Below are 9,977 nucleotides of genomic sequence, written 5' to 3'. Positions count from 1 at the left end.
TTGACAATCCAAGCATTTTGTGTACGCATGTGCTGGTTCTTCTATGCAAACCTCATTTCGAATCATCGCTAGCTTTACGAAATGTGGTTATGGGCCCAACACGGACACCGTATGTGAAAGTTATGCCAATTTTTTTGAAAACTGACAATCCAAGCGTTCCGTGTATGCAAGTGTCGAAACTTTCTTGTGAACCTTGTTCCGAATTGTCGCGAGCTTTTTGAAATATGGTTATTGGACCAAAACGGACATCGTATACAAAAGTTATGCCAGATTTTTTGAAAATCGACAATCCAAGCATTCTATGTGCGCAAGTGTCGGTTCTTCCACATGAATCACATTCCAAATCATCGCCAGCTTTTCAAAATGTGGTTATGGGCCCAAAACGGACACTGTATGCAGAAGTTATGCCATTTTTTTCAAAAATTGACAAACGAAGCCTTCCTGGTATGCAAGTGCCTATTCTTCCACGTGAACCTCGTTCCGAATCGTCACGAGCTTTCCAAAATGTGGTTATGGGCTCAAAATAACAATGTATGCGAATGTTTTGCCATTTTTTTGAAAACTGACAATCCAAGCATTCCGTGTACGCAAGTGCTTGTTCTTCAATGCGAATCTCATTCTGAATCTATGTGAGCTTTCCTAAATGTGGTTACGTACCCAAAACGGACATCGTATGCAAAAGTTATGCTAATTTTTTCAAAAACTGACAATCCAAGCATTTCATGTATGCAAAAGTCGGTTCTTCCAAGTGAACCTCATTCTTACTTGTCGCGAGCTTTCTGAAATGTGTTTTTGGGCCCAAAACAGACACTGTATGAGAAAGTTATGCCAATGTTTTCGAAAAATGATTATCCAATCACTCTGTATACGCAAGTACTTGTTCTTCCACGCGAACCTCATTCCGAATCATCATGAGCTTTTCGAAATGTGGTTATGGGTCAAAAATGGACACCATATGGGAAAGTTATGCCAATTTTATCTAAAATGGACAATCCAAGGGTTCGTGTACACAATTGTCAGGTTTTTCATGTGAACCTCATTTCGAATCATCGTGAGCTTTCCTAAATGTGGTTATGGGCCCAAAACAGACATTGTATGCTTAAGTAATGCCAATTTTTTCAAAAACTGACGATCCAAGTGTTCCTTGTATGTAAGTGCCTATTCATCCATGCGAACCTCGATACAAATCATCGCGAGCTTCTCGAAATATGGTTATGGGCCCAAAATGGACACCGTATGCGAAAGATATACCAAATTTTTGAAAACTAACAATCCAAGTGTTCCATGTATGCAAGTGCCGGTTCTTCCACACAAACCTCATTCTTAATGGTCATTAGCTTTCCGAAATGTGTTTGTGGGACACCGTTTGGGAAAGTTATGTCAATTTTTTTCGAAAAATGACAATCTAAGCATTCCATGTTCGCAAGTTGTCACACCCCAAATATATACAGATAACCATACTAATTCCTATATCGAAATGATATTGGTAACTCGATCTAGACACAAAATTTAGATATACTTTTTTTTTAATAAAATGAAACGAGCATTTGCACAATTATGTTCCTAATTGTTAACTTCAAATCAACTGTGATGATCATATATTATATCAAAATCAACGATCATATAACCATAATCCAACACGTATGTTCTAAGGTTATAAACACATCTATAGGCCATTTCAAAAGTTATACAAGACAGGACCCCCCAAATATGACACAATAGAGTGTAAGCTCAAAACAATAGCCCACAAAATAACCCTACAGGTCATCATCCATGTACATTGATCTTTGGAGTCCCGTAAGAGCTCTACAGCTAGCCGTGCCCTCTGTATAGTTCCATGCTCACCTACAATGTAAGAACTACATAAGCCAATGCTTAGCAAGCAAGAATCATGCATGTCATGAGTATGAGTAACAAGGATATATGGCACCATGTCATTTACTTTAAACATCATGCTAAAGATGCATCATATTCCAATATTCATCAAAGTCGACTCGAAATTATTTCATTTGAAATCTTTCATTTCATTGGGCCCTTGACCCACCAACTATGCACTAGATAGAGCTCTGCATATTATCAATATCAATATTCAAGTGGCCAATATGAAATCGACACCGGCGAGTGGACCATCCTCTCGTGACCGCTAGAGGCCCATCCCCTAACTACCCCTATGATCACCCAAGAAGTCTCCCACCCGGCAGCGCCAATAATCATAACAAGGGCATAGTCGAGTGGTCCGCCCTCCCGTGATCACCAAAGGCCCATCCCCTGTCTACCTTTGTAATCACCCCAAGAAGTATCACCCGCGATGCCAAACATATCACATAAGCATGCCTCACATGCCTCGGTGCCCTAGTAGTGGTCAATAAAACATTTATAAAGAAAACTTACTTTGAAATCATGTTTTGCATGCAAAGTTTTCAACCATGATCATATGTTGTGCATGCCAATGAAAATGCTCATGAATGACATGCTTAATGGAAGTTGATGTCAATGTATTTTGCAACCACATACTCAATGATCATAATCATCATATAGGATGCAACGAGCTTTCTTATCAAAGTATGAAAATATCCTAACATCACTATACCACAAATGCTAAGTTCTTGCATTGTAGTTGCAAATGGATTTTTACTTACCTTTTTGCCCTTGTGTGTGCACGAGCTCCTACGGAGATTATATCACTTTCCTTTTTCACTCAACGTCGGAAATCATCTATATTACTATTTAATATTAAAGGCAATCCTCCATTTAATAGCCTTAACATACACAAAATCCCAAAATATTTCCATTCACGTCAAAATAATTTAAACGAATTCATTATTCAAGTTACTAATGGCATTACAATCTCATCCCATAAGTCTCATTTTTCCTCGAGTCCAATTACCAACATCAACGTCGTCCAATTGTTGTCAACAACCTAATACTCCTTAGAATCTTTTTCTAGGCCCAAGAGATAATTAATTTACATGTAAAGGTTGAAATCATATTAAACACATAAATGGACAGAACCTGTTTTTCAGGTTTCATCACCGTCCAACTACTTTTCCAATCCGTTTTCACCCCCTTATCCATATCCAATGACTCCCAAATTTTTACCACGTTTCTATAACATGTATGTGAAGACAATAATGCCCTAAATTCGTGACAAATCAAGTGTTCTCAGTATCAAAATAGTCCATTTCCATGACATCAAAATCAGGCAGTTTTCATTGTGACAGCTTTCGGTTTCCATTTTATTAGCATGTCATTAAACAGATTCCAGGCTATTAGAAGACCATTTATATCCTTCTAAATCCCATATAACAACATTAATTTACATAGATACAAGTTATATCTTCAGTATTATCCAAAATCAAAGTTTAAACCATCCAAATTCATCAATCAACACATCTCTATTCCTGTTGGTTTCTTTCAGGTTCTTGTACTCAATTACCCCTCTCTTTTGCCGTCATAAAATCATAAACAGCCCTTATACTTAGCCTGAAGTGAGTTTATAGTTCAAACATATTATAAAACAAGCAAAAGAACTAAAGAAAAACTTCAAAACCGTGAGCTAAACTCACCTATCCAGAAATTCAATTTCAGCTCCTTGTTTCTGCTTCTCTCTTTCCCTTTTTGCTTTCTCTTTCAATCGGTGGTCAATTGGGGATAATTTGTAAGACTAAACATGTTGTTAGGAGGTGTATATAAAGTCTTCAAGATGCTGGAGACGTGACTCTTCCTTAAGGATTAAGAAAATGTGGGGTGCAGCCTAGTGTTTAGCATGAGGTGGTCTTTTCCTACTATATTTGACTTTTCTCTTGGACTATTTAACTTATATTGATTTATAAGATATGTATATCTATCTATATTAAATAAAAAGAGGTAGGAGACGTGCTATATATCTTAAGGATGAAGGGATTGAGTGTTAAAATGACAACAATCCCAAGCATGAGGTGCCAAGCACGACGTGTCTTCATTGCAGCCATACTTGATTTTCAACCATTATATTTGGATCCATTTATGATTATAAGATATATATTCATCCTATAATAAGTGATTAAGGAGTAGGACAGGAGATTGATGCCTTAAGGTTAAAGGAATTGGGTGTTAAAATTATAAACATTAAAAGCATGAGGTGTTCAAGCATGAGGTGGTCACTAGTAAAAAAATCTGATTTTATATCTATCTTTGCAGGTATAAATCAAGTATACTGGGCTTTATGTTAATGTGTTTATAATCCATTTCACTTGCCCTAAGATCCAAAAATATTTTATAGAGCTAATTCCTCAATCGTTCATTTAATTACTTACCCGATTTACACCCCATTCTCGACCGATTTCATCAAATCGCACCTCGATATTTATAATGTCATATGAGACATATATTATCGCATCATGATCATGTTCCTTTATGTATCATGTCCCAAATATGTCAATTACCTATCTAGGGTTTAAGGTGGTCTCGATCAACTGAATAGACAGCTTGAACTTTTGTCGATACCAATTTCCGACCTTTTCGATATTCCATTTCTTATCAAGCCAATCTCCAACATTTAGTTAACCTAATTTCCTATCATAGCTCAATACAAAATTCAACACCTAGGTCTAGGAGTCAAAGACTAAAATCTTAAAATATCCATAATCGAATGCACCATTTTAAGATAAAGTAATTAAGAAAACTAATGCAAGTAACATTGTGAATAGCATGAAATGCATGAATTATATTGGCCAAATATATAACAGGAAGTTTGGGATATTACACAAGTGCCAGTTCGTCCACGTGAACCTAAATCTTAATCGTCGCGAGCTTTCCGAAATGTGATTGTGGGACCAAAACGGATACCGTATGCAAATGTTATGCCTATTACTTCGAAAACTGACAATCCAAGTGTTCCGTGTACACAAGTGCCTGTTCTTCCTCACGAATCTCATTCTGAATCATCGCGAGCTTTCCTAAATGTGGTTATGGGCCCAAAATGGACACCGTATGCGAAAGTTATGCCAATTTTTTTGAAAATCGACAATCCAAGTGTTCCTTGAATGCAAGTGCTTGTTCTTCCATGAAAACCTCTTCCAAAATCATTGCTAGCTTTCTGAAATATGGTTATAGACCCAAAACGGACACCGTATGCGAAAACTATGCCAATTTTTTTGAAAACTGACAATCCAATTGTTCCGTGTATACAAGTGACTATTCTTCCATGTGAACCTCATTCCAAATCATCGAGAGCTTTCTGAAATGTATTTATGGGCCCAATACGGACATCGTATGGGAAGTTATGCCATTTTTTTTGAAAACTTTTAATCCAAGCGTTCTGTGTTCGGAAGTGCTCGTTCTTCCTCATAAATCTCATTACGAATCATCCTGAGCATTCTGAAATGTGGTTATGGGCCCATAACTGACACCGTATGTGAAAGTTATGCCAATTTTATCAAACACGGCAATCCAACAGTTCTTCCACGCTATCCTCATTCCGAATCATCACAAGCTTTCTGAAATGTGGTTATGTACCTAAAACGGACACTGTATGCGATAGTTATGCCAATTTTCTCAACACTGACAATCCAATCGTTCCGTGTATGCAAGTGCCTATTCTTCTACACAAACCTCGTTCCGAATCATTACGAGCTTTTCGAAATGTGGATATAAGCCCAAAACGGACTCCGTATCCCAAAGTTATGCTAATTTTTTTGAACACTGACAACCCAATTGTTCCGTGTATGCAAGTGCTTGTGTTTCCACGCAAACCTCGTTTCAAATCGTCGCGAGCTTTCCAAAATATGGTTATGAGCCCAAAACGAACACTGTATGCGAAAGCTATACCAATTTTTCTGAAAACTGACAATTAAAGCATTCTGTAAATGCAAGTGACTATTTTTCCATGCAAACCTCATTTCGAATCATCACGATCTTTTTGAAATGAGGTTATGGGCCAAAAATGGACAATGTATGCAAAAGTTGTGCCAATTTTTTTGAAAATTGACAATTCAAGCATTCCTTGTACGCAAGTGCCTATTCTTCCACGCGAACCTCATTCCAAGTTGTTGCGAGCTTTTCGAAATATGGTTATGGGCCCAAAATAGACATTGTATGAAAGTTATGCCAATTTTTTCGAAAACTAACAATCCAAGCATTTCGTGTACGCAAGTATCTGTTCTTCCACGTGAATCTCATTCTGAATCATCACGAGCTTTCCAAAATGTGGTTATGGGCCCAAAATGGACTCCGTATGCAAAAGTTAAGATAATTTTTTCTAACATTGACAATCCAATCGTTCCGTGTACACAAGTGCTTGTTCTTCTATGCAAACCTCATTTCGAGAATCGTCGCGAGCTTTCCGAAATGTGGTTATGAGCCTAAAACGAACAACGTATACGAAAGCTATGCCAATTTTTTTGAAAACTTTTAAACCAAGCGTTCCGTGTACGTAAGTACTGGTTCTTCCATGTCAACCTCATTCTTAATCATCACGGGCTTTCCAAAATGTGTTTGTGGGCCCAAAACGAAAACCGTATGCGAAAGTTAAGCTAACTTTTTTGAAAACTGACAATCCAAGCATTCCTTATACGCAAGTGCTGGTTCTTCCACGTGAACGTTGTTACGAATTGTCGCAAACTTTTCAGAATATGGTTATGGGCCCAAAACGAACATGGTATACGAAAGCTATGCCAATTTTTTTGAAAACTAACAATGCAAGCGTTTCGTGTACACAAGTGACTGTTCTTCCACTCGAACCTCGTTTCGAAACGTCGCGAGCTTTCCGAAATGTGGTTGTGGGCCAAAAACGGACAACGTATGCGAAAGTTATGTCAATTTTTTCGAAAACTGAAAATCCAAGCATTCCATGTAAGTAAGAGGCCGTTCTTTCACACGAACCTCGTTTCGAATCATCGCGAGCTTTTCGAAATGTGGTTATGGGCCCAAAATGGACACCGTATTGAAAGTTATGCCAATTTTTTTGAAAACTGACAATCCAAGCATTCCTTGTACGCAAATGTCTATTCTTCCACGTGAACCTCGTTCTTAATCATCGTGAGCTTTCCGAAACGTGGTTATGAGATGAAAACGGACAAAGTATGCGAAAGTTAAGCTAATTTTTTCTAACACTGACAATCTAATCATTTTGTGTATGCAAGTGCTCATTCTTCCACTGAAACCTCATTTCAAATCGTCGCGAGCTTTCTGAAATGTGGTTATAGGCCCAAAATGGACAACGTATGTGAAAGTTATGTGAATTTTTCTGAAAACTTTTAAACCAAGCGTTTCGTGTACGTACGTGCTGGTTCTTCCACATGAACCTCATTCTTAATTGTCACGAGCTTTCCAAAATGTGTTTATAGGCCCAAAAGGAACACTGTATGCGAAAGTTTTGCCAATTTTTTCCAAAACTGGCAATCCAAGCATTCTTTGTACGCAAGTGCCGATTCTTCCACGTAAACATCGTTCCGAATCATCGCAAGCTTTTCGAAATATGGTTATGGGTCCAAAACGGACATCGTATGCAAAAGCTATGCCAATTTTTTCAAAAGCTAACAATCCAAGCATTCTGTGTACACATGTGCTTGTTTTTCCAATGAAACCTCATTCCGAGAATCGTCATGAGCTTTCTGAAATGTGGTTATGAGCCCAAAATGGACAATGTATACGAAAGTTATGCCAATTTTTTTTAAAACTTTTAAACCAAGCATTCCGTGTACATAAGTACTGGTTCTTCCATGTGAACCTCGTTCTTAATCATCATGGGCTTTCCAAAATGTGTTTGTGGGCCCAAAACGGACACCGTATGTGAAAGTTATGCCAATTTTGTCAAGCACTAACAATCCAATCGTTCAGTGTACGTAAGTGCTTGTTCTTCCATGTAAACCTCATTTCGAATCATCACGAGCATTTTAAAATATGGTTATGGGCCCAAAACAGACACCGTATGCGAAAGTTATGCCAATTTTTTCGAAAAAGTAACAATCCAATCGTTCTGTGTATGCAAGTGCCGATTTTTCTTGCAAACCTCGTTTTGAATCATCGCGAGCTTTTCGAAATGTGGTTATTGGACCAAACAAACATCGTATGCGAACGTTATTTCAATTTTTCAAAAATTGACCATCCAAGCATTTAGTGTACGCAAGTGCCGATTCTTCCACACGCGAACTTCATTCTTAATTGTCGTGAGCTTTCTGAAATGTGGTTATGGGACCGAAACTGATATCGTATGCAAAAGTTATGCTGATTTTTTCGAAAACTGACATTCTAAGCATTTCGTGTATGGACATGCTGGTTCTTCCACGCGAACCTCATTCCGAATAGTCGTGAGCTTTCCAAAATGTGGTTAGGGGCCCAAAACGGACAACGCATGCGAAAGTTATGCCAATTTTTTCGAACACTAACAATCCAATCGTTCCGTGTATGCAAGTGCTTGTTCTTTCAAGCAAACGTCATTCCAAATCGTCGCGAGCTTTCCAAAATAAGGTTATGGACCCAAAACGGACTCCGTATGCAAAAGTTACGCCAATTTTTCAAACACCAACAATCCAATCTTTTTGTGTGCGCAAGTGCCTGTTCTTCAATGTGAACCTCATTCTGAACCGTCGCGAGCTTTATGAAATGTGGTTATGGGCCCAAAATGGACATCTTATACGAAAGTTATGCCAATATTTTTAAACACTGACAATCCAATCGTTCCGTGTACGCAAGTGCCTATTCTCCCAGGCGAACCTCATTCTGAATTGTCGCGAGCTTTCCAAAATATGGTTATAGGCCCAAAACGGACACTGTATGTGAAAGTTATGCCAATTTTTTCAAAAATTAACAATCCAAACATTCCATGTACATAAGTACTGGTTATTCCACGAAAACCTCGATCTGAATCGTCACAAGATTTTTAAAATGTGTTTATGTGCCCAAAACGGACACCTTATGCGAAAGTTATGCCAATTTTTTCGAAAACTGACAATCCAAGCATTCCGTTTATGCCAGTGCTAGTTCTTCCAAGCAAACCTCGTCTTAATCATCGTGAGCTTTTCAAAATGTGATTGTGAGCAAAAAATGGACACCGTATGTGAAAGTCATGCCAATTTTTTTGAAAATAGACAATCCAAGCGATTCGTGTACGCAAGTGCCGATTCTTCCACACGAACCTCATTCTGAATCGTTGCGAGATTGGTTCAAAATGGACATCGTATGCTAAAGTTATGAAGAGTTTTTTAGAAAATAGAAATCCAAGCATTTCATGTACGCAAGTGCTTAATCTTCCATGCGAACCTCATTCTGAATCATCGCGAGCTTTCCGAAATGTGGTTATGGGCCCAAAACGGACGCCGTATCCAAAAGTTATGCCAATTTTTTCGAAAACTGACTATTCAAGTGTTTCGTGTATGCAAGTGTCAGATCTTCCATGCGAACCTCATTTTGAATCATCGCGAGCTTTCCAAAATGTGGTTATTGGACCAAAATGGACACCATATAAGAAAGTTATTCTATTTTTTTTGAAAAATGACAATCCAAGCATTCTGTGTGCACAAGTGTCGATTCTTCCATGCGAATCACGTCCCATATCGTTGCCAGCTTTTTGAAATGTGGTTATGGGCCCAAAACGGACATCTTATGTAGAAGTTATGCCAATTTTTTCGAAAATTGACAAATGAAACGTTTTGTGTATGCAAGTGCCAATTCTTCCACTCGACCTCGTTTCGAATCGTCGTAAGTTTTTCGAAATGGGGTTATGGGCCCAAAACGGACAATGTGTGCGAAAATTTTGCCAATTTTTTTGAAAACTGAGAATCCTAGTGTTTCATGTATGCAAGTGTCTGTTCTTCAACACGAATCTCGTTCCGAATCTTCACAAGCTTTCCTATAAAGGTTGTTATGGGCAAAAAATGGACACCGTATGTGGAAGTTATGTCAATTTTTTTGAAAACTGACAATCCAAGCAATCCATGTATGCAAGTGCCGATTTTTCCATGTGAACCTCATTCTTTATCGTCTCGAGCTTTTCAAAA

General features: G+C 38.1%; 1 long non-coding RNA gene across 1 annotated transcript; it reads right to left on the bottom strand.

Moving 5' to 3' along the window:
- Positions 1-1,575: 1,575 nt before the first annotated feature.
- LOC111378032 lies at positions 1,576-3,740 on the bottom strand. Its single transcript, XR_002699803.1, has 2 exons — positions 3,567-3,740; positions 1,576-1,845 (listed from the first exon to the last, which is right to left on the bottom strand). It is a non-coding gene; the product is annotated as an uncharacterized LOC111378032 (long non-coding RNA).
- Positions 3,741-9,977: the final 6,237 nt, after the last annotated feature.

The sequence above is a fragment of the Olea europaea genome, unplaced genomic scaffold (genome assembly GCF_002742605.1).
Source record: "Olea europaea var. sylvestris unplaced genomic scaffold, O_europaea_v1 scaffold176, whole genome shotgun sequence".
In the NCBI taxonomy this organism is placed as follows: Eukaryota; Viridiplantae; Streptophyta; class Magnoliopsida; order Lamiales; family Oleaceae; genus Olea; species Olea europaea.
Note: the sequence above shows the minus strand (reverse complement) of the source record. Positions and strands in the feature narration are given on the sequence as shown.